Raw genomic sequence first — 17,500 nt, 5'->3', positions numbered from 1 at the left:
TTCTCCTGTGCCAGACTGCAATATAATGCACACTTTATATTCTTTTTTTCACGTTAGGGATGTAAACAAACTTAAGTGCTTTTTTTTTTTTTTGCTTCCTGACTTGTTGACTTCAAATGGTAAAAAAGGTGCCGGATTCAATATTTCTCTGTGTCTTAAACTGCCTGGATGGAGAAACCACACCGCTGTCGTGAGCCTCATTGCACAAGACAAATCATATAAGTGGAAAAAAACAACAAAAAAACACCGTTGCCCGTCCTTACGGAATTTTACTTTAAGGTAGGGTTGTCCCGAAACCAATATTTTGGTACCGGTACCAGTACCAACATGTATTTTGATACTTTTCGATACTTTTCTACATAAAGGGGTCCTCAAAAATGGCATGTATTTGAACAAAAACAGTACGCTAAACATATGTTTCTTATTGCAATTTTGTCCTTAAATAAAATAGTGAACATACGAGAAAACGTGTCTTTTATTAGTAAGTAAGCAAACAAAGGCTACTAATTTAGCTGCTGACATATGCAGTAACATATTGTGTCATTTACCTACCTATTATTTGGTCAACATTATGAAGGACAAGCTGTAAAAATTGATTATTAATCCACTTGTTCATTTACAGTTAATATCTGCTTACTTTCCGTTTCAACATGTTCTATCTACACTTCTGTAAAAATGTAATAATCACTTATTCTTCTGTTGTTTGGATACTTTATATTAGTTTTGGATGATACCACAAATTTTGGGTATCGATCCGATACCAAGCAGTTGCCGTATTTTCCGCACCATAAGGCGCCCTGGGTTATAAGCCGCGCCTTCAATGAACGGCATATTTCAAAACTTTGTCCACCTATAAGCCGCCCCGTGTTGTAAGCCGCATCTAACTGCGCTAAAGGAATGTCAAAAAAACAGTCAAATAGGTCAGTCAAACTTTAATAATATATTAAAAACCAGCATGATGTGGGCGTGCATGGAGTCGTATATCAACATGGACGGAGCTGCGTGAAAAAAGCCACCCGGCCTCTTCGCGTAAACTTAAACTTACCTTAACCACTCGCTCATCTTTTCTTCATCCATCCCTTCGAGTTAGCTTTTATGATGACGCCGGCTGGAAAGGTCTCTTTTGGCAAGGTCTTCCTTTTGAATATCACCATGGGTGGAAGTTTCTGGCCATTAGCATGGCAAGCTAGAACCACAGTGAAGGATGACTTCTCATTCCCTGTGGTGCGAATATTCACCGTACGTGCTCCCGTTGTATCCACAGTGCGGTTCACAGGAATATCAAAAGTCAGTGGAACCTCGTCCATGTTGATAATGTTCTCTGGCCGGATCTTTTTTTCAGCTATCTTGTTTTTACAATATGCACGGAAAGTAGCCAGCTTTTTTTGAAAGTCTTTAGGCAGTTGCTGTGAAATAGTAGTCCGTGTGCGGATGGAGAGATTGCGTCTTTTCATGAACCAGAAACCTGTCGCTTAGTAGTAGCCATTTTGTGGTCTTTACAGATGTAAACACACAAAGGAAATGAAACGTAATATCCGCGCGCTTCTTCTTCTTCTACGCGGGCGGGTGGTTGCTTACAGTAGAAGAAGAAGCGCTTCCTGTTCTATGGGGGCGGGTGCTTACCTTGGCGGTTGCTTGCGTAGAAGAAGAAGCACTTCCTCTTCTACGGGGAAAAAAGATGGCGGCTGTTTACCGTAGTTGCGAGACCGAAACTTTATGAAAATGAATCTTAATATTAATCCATATATAAAGCGCACCGGGTTATAAGCCGCACTGTCAGCTTTTGAGTAAATTTGTGGTTTTTAGGTGAGGCTAATAGTGCGGAAAATACGGTACAGGCTCATACATTGGTCATAATCAAAGTCCTCATGTGTGCAGGGACATATTTCCTGAGTTTATAAACATAATATAAATAAATAAATAAAAAACGAAAAAAAGATTTTGTGATGCTAAAAATTTTTGATGTTGTATCGACTAGATACACTCTTCTACTTGGTATCATTACAGCGGATGTCAGGTGTAGATCCAGATAAGGAACAAGTGATTTGTATTAAAGATTTTTTCTAAAAGATTTTAACTATCGGGCGATAGGGCCTATTGCGGTTCTAACATTCACATTTTTTGCCATTTAAACAAGAAAACAAAAAAAACAAAAAAACGAGCAGCGGCAGGTCATGAATAACCCCTGGGCTGCACTTTGGACAAAGCCATGTTTTAAAGCACCTCTTCAGTGTTATAGCTTCACCTTTATTGTTAGTTTTTAGGGCAAAATGCATCCGTTTTCCCTTTTCTGTCTACACACTGTGTCTGCTTGTAAGTACTCCGTGTGTGTGCGCTGCCGAACATGCTCCTCTGCTTGTAAAGCCAGCAATGTCACGACGTGACGACGACGGGCCGTCATAGGGGTGAGAGGTTGCCGGTACCTTTTAGTGGCGGTATAGTACCGAATATGATTAATTAGTATTGCGGTACTATACTAGTACCGGTATACTGTACAACGCCAGTTGGTAGTATCAATATTTTGGCTTTTTCTTCATGATATTATGCCTTTTTGCTCTTTTTCTGTGTGTAATCCTTGGGGTTTGTTTGTCAGTTAGTTAGTTAGTTAGTTAGTTAGTTAGTTAGTTAGATTTAGATTCAGATTTATTGGTGCCCGTGGGGAAATATTTTTTTACTGACCGTACATTTAGACAATAAACATTACACATCACGGACAAAAATAGCAAAAATACATCATACATGACAGTGACAGCACTGTGTCTGCTTGTAAGTACTCGGTGATCGTGCGCTGCCGAACATGCTCCTCTGCTCGTAAAGCCAGCAATGTCACGACGTGGCGACGACGGGCCGTTATAGGGGTGAGGGGTTGCCGGTACTTTTTAGTGGTGGTATAGTACCGAATATGATTCATTAGTATCGCGGCACTATACTAGTACCGGTATACCGTACAACCCTAGTTCGTAGTATCCTCATGATATTATGCCTTTTTGCTCTTTTTACCTCCGTCAGAAAGGTATGTGTAGTCCCTGGGGTTTGTTTGTCAGTTAGTTAGTTAGTTAGTTAGTTTGTTAGTTAGTTAGTTTGCAACCTAACTGGGTGCATTTTGATGAAACTTTCAGGGAATGTCAGAAATGGGATAAGGAACAAATTATTTGTATTTAGGGCGATAGGGCCTGGCAGTGGTCTATGCCCACCCATTGCGGTTCTAGCTTTTCACAATTTTTGCCGTTCAAACAAGAACAAGAAAAAAAACAAAAAAAAAACGAGCAGCGGCAGGTCATGAATAACCTCTGGGCTGCACATTGGACAAAAGCACTTCTTCAGTGTTATAGCTTCACCTTTATCGTTAGTTTTTAGGCCAAAAATGCGTCCGTTCTCTCTTGTCTGTCTACACACTGTATCTGCTTGTAAGTACTCCGTGATTGTGCGCTGCCGAACATGCTCCTCTGCTCGTAAAACCAGCAATGTCACGACGTGACGACGACGGGCCGTCATGGGGGTAAGGGGTTGCCGGCACATTTTAGTGGCGGTATAGTATCGAATATAATTCATTAGTATTGCGATACGTTAATAGTACCGGTATACCGTACAACCCTACTTTACCTCTAAAGGCTTAGGTGGCCTTTTAGCTCTTATTTCCAAAATTGTGTACACTACTGAATTGGGGTCTTATGGCCGCTTATGTGGACACTTATACTGCCATCTGGTGGTGTCAGAAAAGTATAACATACAATGGAATTTGGGAAAAAAAATGTGTAGAAATAAAAATTAGCATGTCTCTAAACATGATGTACACGTTTGTGTACTTATGGACTAAGTACATCATATCAAAAGATGATTCTTAATTTTTGTTCTAATTAGGGTCCAATAATCCCAAATAGCAAAGAGAAATAAAACAAACAAACAGCTCGGGCCTTAAGAGGTTAAAGTGAAGAACTTTTCAAGGAAAAAAACTTTTAGTACCATCCATTCTTTGTAATGACCAATGCACTTTATAGTGACACACATTATTGCTCTTTTCTCAGCTCCACGCTGAGTTGTGAACCCGAGCCGCCCGCAGAGCTCTGACGTCGTATCGACTTAGCCTTAAACTCAAACTTATTGACAAACCGGGCCGTCGGTTCCGAAATGTCTCCACGGCGCGCCGGAGCCCCTATCTTGTTTTTCGCTCCAGCGAAAGCCGAGCAGCTGTTCAATCAGCAGCGTCGCCGGAGCGTGAAGACAGGAGTCAAGGGTCAGGATGAGCAACAGGGGTTGTGAGAATCCGCCTCCTCGGACGCCGGAACACCTCGGTCTCATTAATAGACGGGGGGGGACGTAATTACAAACGCACGAACCGCGCCGCACACCCGTCCACTAATGTCCTCCTGTGGGAGCGTCTAGCTGGCAAATACCATCAGTGCACTTTCAGCTGTCACCTGCTTGACTGTGCAAGTTCGGAGGATATTGGAGTCTCATCGCGGCGCCGACAATGGACTTTCAAGCCTGAAACAAGTGGATAAGATATCCAGTCGGGCGCCGCAATTCACACCGAGACCCAAAAGACAAAGACGTCCGTTGGCGCACACATGCATACTGTAGGTCTCATTAGTGCTTGTGATTATGCATCACACGTCTAGTCAGGCGGCAGAGATGTAATTAACCTTTTCCAGGAGGAAACAGATGCCTGGATGTCACACACACACACACACACGTACACACAAACACACACACACACACACACACCCGCTGTCAGGGAAACAAAGCCAGCGTCACGGTGTCACGGAAACAAAGTCCCTAAAAGCGTCGCCTGGCACTCTCTGATAATCCCCTCTTGCATATTTAGGGGTTAGAAAATGGCTCAGTGCTGCTGTCTTCTCTTTTTCCGGTGGTCTTTCTGCAGAAAACAGGCAAGCCTCTACCCCAGACCTGGGCAAATGAATACTAGTTACCATGTGTCAGGTTCAAACACTGATGACATCTATTAAACAAGACAAGAAGCAAGGAATTAAACAGAGACATAATTAAAATTTGGCTCAATTGAGGAGACACGTCTGGACTGTACTCTTGTACGGTCTCCATCACGCTCTGGCGAAAGATTGTACGCCTCCTCTTTTATTTGGACTTTCCCTGACATCTATTAAACAAGACAAGAAGCAAGGAATAAAATAGAGACATAATTACATTTGGCTCAATTGAAGAGAGACGTCTAGACTGTACAAGAACAGTCTCCATCACGTTCTGGCGAAAGATTGAACGCCTCCTCTTTTATTTGGACATTCCCTGACATCTATTAAACAAGACAAGAAGCAAGGAATTAAACAGAGACAGAATTAAAATTTGGCTCAATTGAGGAGAGACATCTGGAAACAGTCTCCATCACGCTCTGGCGAAAGATTGTACGCCTCCTCTTTTATTTGGACTTTCCCTGACATCTATTAAACAAGACAAGAAGCAAGGAACTAAACAGAGACAGAATTAAAATTTGGCTCAATTGAGGAGAGACGTCTGGACTGTACAAGAACAGTCTCCATCACGTTCTGGTGAAAGATTGAACGCCTCCTCTTTTATTTGGACTTTCCCTGACATCTCTTAAACAAGACAAGAAGCAAGGAATTAAACAGAGACAGAATTAAAATTTGGCTCAATTGAGGAGAGACGTCTGGACTGTACTCTTTGTACGGTCTCCATCACGCTCTGGCGAAAGATTGTACGCCTCCTCTTTTATTTGGACTTTCCCTGACATCTATTAAACAAGACAAGAAACAAGGAATTAAACAGAGACAGAATTAAAATTTGGCTCAATTGAGTAGAGACGTCTGGACCGTACACTTGTACAATCTCCATCATGCTCTGGCGAAAGATTGTACGCCTCCTCTTTTATTTGGACTTTCCCTGACATCCATTAAACAAAACAAAAAGCAAGGAATTAAACAGAGACAGAATTAAAATTTGGCTCAATAGAGGAGAGACGTCTGGACCGTACTCTTGTACGGTCTCCATCACACTCTGGCGAAAGATTGTACGCCTCCTCTTTTATTTGGACTTTCCCTGATGACATGGCAACAGCTGTTTCTAAGGGACGGGGGTCGTAAACAGCCATCGCCTTTGATTACAACAGTTCAAAGAAAGTGTCGTAAAACAGTTCAAAGACAAGGTCGCCTTGAGGGGAGTCAGGGCCTGCTTTCTCTCCGCTTTGTAGTTCTTGGGTCACAACAAAATCTGTCTGTGGATTACAATAGAACAGACCTGGGCAAATTAAGGGCCGGGGGCCACACGCGGCCCGTTAAGCTTTTCAATCTGGCCCGCCGGACATTCCCAAATATTTTTTTTTTAGATCTTTAAGATGGAAAGTGTAGCTGCCATTATGATGTGCCGTGATGTTTTCAAATGACCGTAAGTCTTGAACTATACAAAGTATTTCAATGGACGGAATCTGCGCTTTTGCATGACATACTAGTTACCATGTGTCAGGTTCAAACACTGATGACGTCTATTAAACAAGACAAGAAGCAAGGAATTAAACAGAGACACAATTAAATGTGGCTCAATTGAGGAGCGACGTCTGGACTGTACTCTTGTACAGTCTCTTTTTTTTTTTTCATTTAATTTTTTTATTTATTTCAGGCAATGACATAAAAAATAATAATAACAAAAAAAGTACAAAGTTGACAACACATAATAATATAAATTAATATAGTGCAAAATGTAATGTATAGCATGTAATGCATGATTGTCCAGTTTTGCCTGAAGGGGAGTGGGAAAAGATCATTTATTTACTCCCACCCCCAGTTTTCCATTCAGTGATTATTCACATGAGTTTCACTGTTACTTTGTTCAAGGATTATAATACAAATGTTGTATCATAGTGGCATTACCACTGTAACACTGCAACAATAATTTGTATCAACAATGTAGGAATAATGAATATACCAACAATGGTAATAGACAAAATACCAACAATGGTAATAGTCTCCATCACGCTCTGGGGAAAGATTGTACGCCTCCTCTTTTACTTGGACTTTCCCTGATTACATGGCAACAGCTGTTTCCAAGGGACGGGGGTCGTAAACAGCCATCGCCTTTGATTTGAAGGAAAAGCTTGTTTTACAGTAAAAAAAAAACTACTAATCGATCCGTTGTGGTGAGTAGGGAGCTGGCTGTGAATACTTTTCAGATGCACCGTATCAAAGTACTACTGAGTCAAGCAGTGATGACCACATAGACGAGCGGGGTGGAGAATGTGCAACAAAGACACTGCACTGGATGCGATTCTTACATCTCACAGTTCAATTGTGAGCGCTCCATTCAGAATGGATTCTCCATTCAACACGAAAACCCAACAAAGCCGCAGCGATTCTTGTTGTGCAGAAAACACATTTTATGTCGCGGCGCTGCTCTAATGAGAAGGAGAGCCTGTTGGAGGGGTGGCTGGAATATGGGAGAAGAGAGGAAAAAAAGATGAGAGGGAGGATTCTATGCGGAAGAGGGGGTCGAAGTGTAGACGGAGCAGTCATGCTAATTGGCTACAGTGGATAACTTTCTAAGGCGGGGATGTGTGTGTGTGTGTGTGTGTGTGTGGGGGGGGGGGGGGGGTGATAATAGGGTGAGGGAGTGGGATGGCAACGGAAAGAACAGCCTGATCCGTCAGCATTGCATCCGTTTAATACTGCCTCTATATCACCTCCTTAATGAGAGGAATATTTGCTACAGTAATGGTGAATGGCTTGAAATTGCTAATGATGCATCGCACACACACACACACACACACACACACACACACACGCACACACACTTTCTTGTGTTTCTTACCTTCTTGAGATCTGTGAAAAATGCCTCCCTCTTTAGGACCACCCTTTACAGACATATAAAGATTTGTATTTACAACATTAATAATATATACATACAATGCAAATGTAAAAAAATGTAATTTTTTGTTTGTAATTGGTTTTTAATCTTCATTATTTACGTCAAGTTATTACAGTATGTCTCTATATACGTATTTATTTTATTAATTTTGACCAAAAGGGGGCACATTTCAATTTCTTACACACACTTGTTATTTCATATGTTGACCAGAGGGAGAAGCACTTTTAATTCGAAAAAATTCCTCCTTTTTGGGACCACGCTAATTTTGATGGATGTCACCACCAGGGGTGCAAATGAGACATTCTATATCAGATGCAATGGTTTTCCGTATTGGGACCATGATTTATGTCCTAACTTGTTCACCGGTCCTCATATGTTTCCTTTGTTGGTGTCTCGTCAAGGGTAAAGTACAAGAACACATACACACACATACACATTCTTGTATTTCTTACCTTCTTGAGACTGCCGAAAAATGCCTACCTCTTTAGGACCACCCTTTCTAGATATATATAGATATATAAAGATTTCAATTTCTTACACACACACTTGTTATTTCATATGTTGACCAGAGGGAGGGGCACTTTTATAACCAACACACAGTTCTTGTATTTCTTACCTTCTTGGGACCTCAGAAAAATGCCTACCTCTTTAGGACCACCCTTTCTATATATATAAAGATTTGTATTTACAACATTAATAATATGCACATATAAAACATTTAAGCTTTTAGTAATTTTTTTTGTTGTTGAAATTTTTGTTTGTAATTGGTTTTTAATCTTCATTATTTACTTCAAGTTATTACAGCATGTCTCTATATACATATTTATTTTATTAATTTTGACCAAAGGGGGCACATTTCAATTTATTACACACACTTGTTATTTCATATGTTGACCAGAGGGGGAAGCACTTTTAATTCGAAAAAATTCCTCCTTTTTGGGACCACGCTAATTTTGATGGATGTCACCACCAGGGGTGCAAATGAGACATTCTATATCAGATGCAATGGTTTTCCGTATTGGGACCATGATTTATGTCCTAACTTGTTCACCGGTCCTCATATGTTTCCTTTGTTGGTGTCTCGTCAAGGGTAAAGTACAAGAACACATACACACACATACACATTCTTGTATTTCTTACCTTCTTGAGACTGCCGAAAAATGCCTACCTCTTTAGGACCACCCTTTCTAGATATATATAGATATATAAAGATTTCAATTTCTTACACACACACTTGTTATTTCATATGTTGACCAGAGGGAGGGGCACTTTTATAACCAACACACAGTTCTTGTATTTCTTACCTTCTTGGGACCTCAGAAAAATGCCTACCTCTTTAGGACCACCCTTTCTATATATATAAAGATTTGTATTTACAACATTAATAATATGCACATATAAAACATTTAAGCTTTTAGTAATTTTTTTTGTTGTTGAAATTTTTGTTTGTAATTGGTTTTTAATCTTCATTATTTACTTCAAGTTATTACAGCATGTCTCTATATACATATTTATTTTATTAATTTTGACCAAAGGGGGCACATTTCAATTTATTACACACACTTGTTATTTCATATGTTGACCAGAGGGGGAAGCACTTTTAAAACCGACACACAATCAATTTGAAAAAAATTCCTCCTTTTTGGGACCACACTAATTTTGATAGATTTCACCACCAGAGGTGCAAATGAGACATTCTCTATCAGATGCAATAGTTTTCCGTATTGGGACCATGATTTATGTCCTAACTATGTTTCCTTTGTTGGTGTCTCGTCAAGGGTAGAAGTACAAGAACACACACACACACACACACACACACACACACACACACACACACACATTCTTGTATTTCTGACCTTCTTGAGACCGCCAAAAAATGCCTACCTCTTTAGGACCACCCTTTCTAGATATATAAAGATTTCAATTTCTTACACACACTTGTTATTTCATATGTTGACCAGAGGGAGGGGCACTTTTATAACCAACACACAGTCAATTTGAAAAAGCCCTCATTTTTGGGACCACCCTACTTTTGTTAGATTTCACCACCAGGGGTGCAAATGAGACATTCTCTATCAGATGCAATGGTTTTCCGTATTGGGACCATGATTTATGTCCTAACTTGTTCACGGGTCCTCATATGTTTCCTTTGTTGGTGTCTCGTCTAGGGTAAAGTACAAGAACACATACACACACATACACATTCTTGTATTTCTTACCTTCTTGAGACCGCCGAAAAATGCGTACCTCTTTAGGACCACCCTTTCTAGATATATAAAGATTTCAATTTCTTACACACACTTGTTATTTCATATGTTGACCAGAGGGTGAGCACTTTTAAAACCGACACACATTCAATTTGAAAAAATTCCTCCTTTTCGGGACCACGCTAATTTTGATAGATGTCACCACCAGGGGTGCAAATGAGACATTCTCTATTAGATGCAATGGTTTTCCGTATTGGGACCATGATTTATGTCCTAACTTGTTCACCGGTCCTCATATGTTTCCTTTGTTGGTGTCTCGTCTAGGGAAAAGTACAAGAACACATACACACACATACACATTCTTGTATTTCTATACCTTCTTGAGACTGCCGAAAAATGCCTACCTCTTTAGGACCACCCTTTCTAGATACATATAGATATATAAAGATTTTAATTTCTTACACACACTTGTTATTTCATATGTTGACCAGAGGGGGAGCGCTTTTATAACCGACACACAGTCAACTTAAAAAATCCCTCCTTTTTGGGACCACACTAATTTTGATAGATTTCACCACAAGGGGTGCAAATGAGATATTCTCTATCAGATGCAATGGTTTTCCGTATTGGGACCATGATTTATGTCCTAACTTGTTCACCGGTCCTCCTATGTTTCCTTTGTTGGTGTCTCGTCAAGGGTAAAGTACAAGAACACATACACACACACACACACACACACACACACACACACACATTCTTGTATTTCTTACCTTCTTGAGACTGCCGAAAAATGCCTACCTCTTTAGGACCACCCTTTCTAGATATATAAAGATTTCAATTTCTTACACACACTTGTTATTTCATATGTTGACCAGAGGGGGAGCGCTTTTAAAACCGACACACAGTCAATTTGAAAAATCCCTCCTTTTTGGGACCACCCTTTCTAGATACATATAGATATATAAAGATTTCAATTTCTTACACACACTTGTTATTTCATATGTTGACCAGAGGGGGAGCGCTTTTAAAACCGACACACAGTCAATTTGAAAAATCCCTCCTTTTTGGGACCACCCTAATTTTGATAGATGTCACCACCAGGGGTGCAAATGAGACATTCTCTATCAGATGCAATGGTTTTTCGTATTGGGACCATGATTTGTGTCCTAACTTGTTCACCGGTTCTCATATAGAAGGTACATTTACTTTGTTGGTGTCTCAACAAGGTTAGAAATACAATAACACACACACACACGCACACACACACACACACACACACACACACACACACACACACACACACACACACACACACACACACATTCTTGTATTTCTTACCTTCTTTGGACCTCAGAAAAATGCCTATCTCTTTAGAACCACCCTTTCTATATATTTAAAGATTTGTTTTTACAACATTAATAATATGCAAATATAAAACATTTAAGCTTTTAGTAATTTCTTTTGTTGTTGAAATTTTTGTTTGTAATTGTTTTTTAATCTTCATTATTTACGTCAAGTTATTACAGTATGTCTCTATATACATATTTATTTGATTAATTTTGACCAAAGGGGGCACATTTCAATTTCTTACACACACTTGTTATTTCATATGTTGACCAGAGGGGGAAGCACTTTTAAAACCGACACACAGTCAATTTGAAAAAAATTCCTCCTTTTTGGGACCACGCTAATTTTGATAGATGTCACCACCAGGGGTGCAAATGAGACATTCTCTATCAGATGCAATGGTTTTCCGTATTGGGACCATGATTTATGTCCTAACTTGTTCACCGGTCCTCATATGTTTCCTTTGTCGGTGTCTCGTCAAGGGTAGAAGTACAAGAACACACACACACACACACACACACACATTCTTGTATTTCTGACCTTCTTGAGACCGCCAAAAAAATGCCTACCTCTTTAGGACCACCCTTTCTAGATATATAAAGATTTCAATTTCTTACACACACTTGTTATTTCATATGTTGACCAGAGGGAGGGGCACTTTTATAACCAACACACAGTCAATTTGAAAAAGCCCTCATTTTTGGGACCACCCTACTTTTGTTAGATTTCACCACCAGGGGTGCAAATGAGACATTCTCTATCAGATGCAATGGTTTTCCGTATTGGGACCATGATTTATGTCCTAACTTGTTCACCGGTCCTCATATGTTTCCTTTGTTGGTGTCTCGTCTAGGGTAAAGTACAAGAACACATACACACACATACACATTCTTGTATTTCTTACCTTCTTGAGACCGCCAAAAAATGCCTACCTCTTTAGGACCACCCTTTCTAGATATATAAAGATTTCAATTTCTTACACACACTTGTTATTTCATATGTTGACCAGAGGGGGAAGCACTTTTAAAACCGACACACAGTGAATTTGAAAAAATTTCTCCTTTTTGGGACCACGCTAATTTTGATCGATTTCACCACCAGGGGTGCAAATGAGACATTCTCTATTAGATGCAATGGTTTTCCGTATTGGGACCATGATTTATGTCCTAACTTGTTCACCGGTCCTCCTATGTTTCCTTTGTTGGTGTCTCGTTTAGGGTAAAGTACAAGAACACATACACACACATACACATTCTTGTATTTCTTACCTTCTTGAGACCGCCAAAAAATGCCTACCTCTTTAGGACCACCCTTTCTAGATATATAAAGATTTCAATTTCTTACACACACTTGTTATTTCATATGTTGACCAGAGGGGGAAGCACTTTTAAAACCGACACACAGTGAATTTGAAAAAATTTCTCCTTTTTGGGACCACGCTAATTTTGATCGATTTCACCACCAGGGGTGCAAATGAGACATTCTATATCAGATGCAATGTTTTTCCGTATTGGGACCATGATTTATGTCCTAACTTGTTCACCGGTCCTCCTATGTTTCCTTTGTTGGTGTCTCAACAAGGTAAGAAATACAAGAACACAAAACACACACACACATTCTTGTATTTCTTGAATTCTTGGGACCTCCGAAAAATCTCTTTAGTACCACCCTTTCTAGATATATAAAGATTTGCATTTACAACTTAATAATATATACATACTATGCAAATATAAAAAATGTAAGCTTTTAGTAATTTTTTTTGTTGTTGAAATTTTTGTTTGTAATTGGTTTTTAATCTTCATTATTTACTTCAAGCTATTACAGTTTGTCTCTATATACATATTTATTTTATTTATTGTATTAATTTTGACCAAAGGGGGCGCATTTCAATTTCCTACACACACTTGTTATTTCATATGTTGACCAGAGGGGGAGCGCTTTTATAACCGCAAATGAGACATTCTCTGTCAGATGCAATGGTTTTCCGTATTGGGACCATGATTTATGTCCTAACTTGTTCACCGGTTCTCATATGGAAGGTACATTTACTTTGTTGGTGTCTCAACAAGGTTAGAAATACAATAACACACACACACACACACACACACACACACACACACACATTCTTGTATCTCTTTAGGACCACCCTTTCTATATATATAAAGATTTGTATTTACAACATTAATTATATGCAAATATAAAACATTTAAGCTTTTAGTAATTTTTGTTGTTGTTTAAACTTTTGTTTATAATTGGTTTTTAATCTTCATTAGTTACGTCAAGTTATTACAGTATGTCTCTATATACATATTTATTTTATTAATTTTAACCAAAGGGGGCACATTTCAATTTTTACACACACTTGTTATTTCATATGTTGACCAGAGGGTGAGCACTTTTAAAACCGACACACAGTCAATTTGAAAAAATTCCTCCTTTTCGGGACCACGCTAATTTTGATCGATTTCACCACCAGGGGTGCAAATGAGACATTCTCTATCAGATGCAATGGTTTTCCATATTGGGACCATGATTTATGTCCTAACTTGTTCACCGGTCCTCATATGGAAGGTACATTTCCCTTGTTGGTGTCTCAACAAGGGTAGAAATACAAGAACACGCACACACACATTCTTGTATTTCTTACCTTCTTGAGACCTGTGAAAAATGCCTACCTCTTTAGGACCACCCTTTCTAGATATATAAAGATTTGTATTTACAACATTGATAATATATACATACTATGCAAATACAAAAAAGGTAAGCCTTTTAGTATTTATTTTTTTTATTTTTTTTTTGTAATTGGTTTTTAATCTTCATTATTTACTTCATGTTATTACAGTATGTATCTATAAACATATTTATAAAAAAATAAAAAAATAAAAATTAATTTATTTTGGCCACAGAGGGCGCATTTCAATTCCTTATACACACTTGTTATTACAAATGTTGGCCAGAGGGGGAGCATTTATCATTTTTACACACACTTGTTATTTCATATGTTGACCAGAGGGGGAGCACTTTTAAAACCGACACATAGTCAATTTTAAAAAATCCCTCTTTTTTGGGACCACCCTAATTTTGATAGATTTCACCACCAGGGGTGCAAATGAGACGCAATGGTCTTCCGTATTGGGACCATGATTTATGTCCTAACTTGTTCACCGGTCCTCATATGGAAGGTACATTTCCCTTGTTGGTGTCTCAACAAGGGTAGAAATACAAGAACACACACACACACACCTTCTTGTATTTCCTACCTTCTTGGGACCTCTGAAAAATAAGATTTGTATTTACAACATAAATAATATATACATACTATGCAAATATAAAAAAGGTAAGCCTTTTAGTATTTTTTTTTTTTTGTAATTGTTTTTTAATCTTCATTATTTACTTTGTGTTGTTACAGTATGTCTCTATATACATATTTATTTTACTAATTTTGACCAAAGGGGGCGCATTTCAATTTCTTACACACACTTGTTATTACATATGTTGGCCAGAGGGGGAGCATTTAAAATGTTTACACACACTTGTTATTTCATATGTTGACCAAAGGGGGAGCCCTTTTAAAACCGACACACAGTCAATTTGAAAATGTAGTATTTTTTATTTTTTTTGTAATTGTTTTTTAATCTTCATTATTTACTTCGTGTTGTTACAGTATGTCTCTATATACATATTTATTTTACTAATTTTGACCAAAGGGGGCGCATTTCAATTTCTTACACACACTTGTTATTACATATGTTGGCCAGAGGGGGAGCATTTAAAATGTTTACACACACTTGTTATTTCATATGTTGACCAGAGGGGGAGCCCTTTTAAAACCGACACACAGTCAATTTGAAAATGTCCCTCCTTTTTAGCACCACCCTAATTTTGATAGATTTCACCACCATGGGTGCAAATGAGATCTCTATTTTTTTTGTTTTTTTGTAATGTCCTTAAGGCCGACGACAAATGAGTCAGGGACCACAGATGGCCCCTGTGCCAGACTTTTGGGCAACCCAGCTGTAGAAGCTAACTGTTAATGACCACTATAGTCTTAGTACCGTAGTGTATTTGTTCATCCTACGGTCACATAAGGGACGCGGGTTGTCTTATGTCAGTACTGGAAGTCGTAAAATTTTTCCGGGGATGAATAGGGAAGTCTTGTTTTATCATATATCGCTGCCTTGCACTTTTGTATGCACATTAAATCAACAAAAAATCCAGACTTTGGAGCAATGTTCACGGACTCTAGTATTTGGCTCTCTATTAGATGCAATGGTTTTCCGTATTGGGACCATGATTTACTGTATGTCCTAACTTGTTCGTCGGTCCTCATGTGGAAGGTACTTTTCCTTGTTGATGTCTCAAGAAGGGCAGAAATACAAGAACACACCCACTTCCATGGGTATATTCCACTACTTCTTCTGGATCACAGCAATGTTCAGGGATTATAATTCAAGGACAAAGTGATAAAAATAGAAGGGCGGTGCAGCAGCAGCAGCAGCAGCAGCAGCAGCAGGAAGGGTGTGGTAGGAGGTGGTGAGCATGTGCGAGACGGAGGTTTCAGTGAAAATGAGTCCTGTCACATTAGATCTGGGTCAAGAACGGGGGAAGAAGAAGCAGAAGAAGAGGCGCCTGGCGTGTCACAGAGCGCCGGGCGATTTATCACTTGCTTTGGCCATCACCATCACCTTCTTGTCGCTTCCACACCTACACCTACCCACAGTGCGGCAGAAGAAGAATATAGAACACATAATAGGCGAGAAAGCAAGGCCAGATGCACCCATTATAATATTTAAATATGCAGCACCATGCAGGGATTTTTTTATAATGAGTGAATTTATAAGGAGAGGAGCTCTGAATGTCTTTAACTTTAATAATGAACGTGTGGGCAATAATTTGGGGCTGTGGAAATTGTTAGCGCTGTTCTTTAAAGGGCGGGTTCTATAGTAGCAGAGCTATGGATAACGCCAGGGGTGTCCAAAGTACAGCCCGGGGGTCCGTTTGCGGCCCCGCGGCAAATGTCTTAACGCAGGGGTGTCAAACACATTTTAGCTCAGGGGCCACATGGAGGGAAATCTATTACTGTCAGGTTTAAGCACCAAACTATTTATTAAACCGAACAAGAAGCAAGGAATCAGGCAGAGAGTTAAATTTTGCTCATGAGGAGAAGGCATGGAGCAGCGCACTCAGTTACAGTCTCACCCTATGCTCTGAGGAATAACCCATGTGCCCCCCCATTTTATTCAGGAGTTCCCTGGTTACATCGCTGAGGCTGCTTCTAAAGGGAGGGGTCACATATTATGCAAGCAGCTCAGTAGGCACAATACGTGATTATTCAGAACGGAAATGTGCTGGGGGGGCCTTGTGATTGCGCCCTGTCTCTGCTTTGTCTGCCTTATCTTCGTTGAGGTGCTTGAGGTCCGTCCTTGGCTGTTAGCAGGCTGAAAGACAGAAACATCTGCGGCGAGGCAACTCCTAACTTGCAGTGGAAGATAACAAGTGGTGTGCCTTTGCACGAAAAGAAAAGTACAGCTTTAGCACAATAGATAATAACTACAGCAACGGCCTTTAAGCGTAAGAGTTGTGTGATAACTTTTATATAATTATTCTAACAATTACCAAGTGGGCCAGGTTGGTAAAATCATGGCATGATGAGTTAAAATGAAAAAACAACTTCTGATTGTTTTCTTTGTTGAAAAATAGAACATAAATACATCATAATTTTTAGGTTTTTTTACACTTGCATGTTGCGATTAATAATATTGTATCTTCATTTGTTGTTATTTTTACTTTCTGAATAAATGATGTGACAATGTTCATCAGTCAAATAAGTGGAATTGAGTCTGGCACATACTTGCCAACCCTCCTGGATTTTCCGGGAGACTCCCGAAATTCAGCGCCTCTCCCGAAAACCTCCCGGGACAAATGTTCTCCCGAAAATCTCCCGAAATTCAGGCGGACCTGAGTGAGCCTGTTTTCACGTCCGCTTTCCCACAATATAAACAGCATGCCTGCCCAATCACGTTATAACTGTAGAATGATGGAGGGCGAGTTCTTGGTTTCTTATGTGGGTTTATTGTTAGGCAGTTTCATTAACGTCC

At 39.4% G+C, this 17,500-nt stretch overlaps 1 long non-coding RNA gene across 1 annotated transcript in view; it reads left to right on the top strand.

Annotated features, from left to right (window-relative positions):
- The window catches only part of LOC133571043 (uncharacterized), a 47,856-nt gene extending 46,907 nt beyond the window's left edge, over positions 1-949 (top strand). The window contains exon 3 of the long non-coding RNA XR_009810266.1: positions 1-949. This exon is cut by the window's left edge and continues 190 nt beyond it. This is a non-coding gene — a long non-coding RNA (uncharacterized lncRNA).
- The last annotated feature ends 16,551 nt before the right edge of the window (positions 950-17,500 follow it).

Source organism: Nerophis lumbriciformis, linkage group LG28 (assembly GCF_033978685.3).
Source record: "Nerophis lumbriciformis linkage group LG28, RoL_Nlum_v2.1, whole genome shotgun sequence".
NCBI lineage: Eukaryota > Metazoa > Chordata > Actinopteri > Syngnathiformes > Syngnathidae > Nerophis > Nerophis lumbriciformis.
The sequence above is the reverse complement of the archived record's forward strand: the minus strand, read 5'-3'. Positions and strand labels throughout refer to the sequence as shown.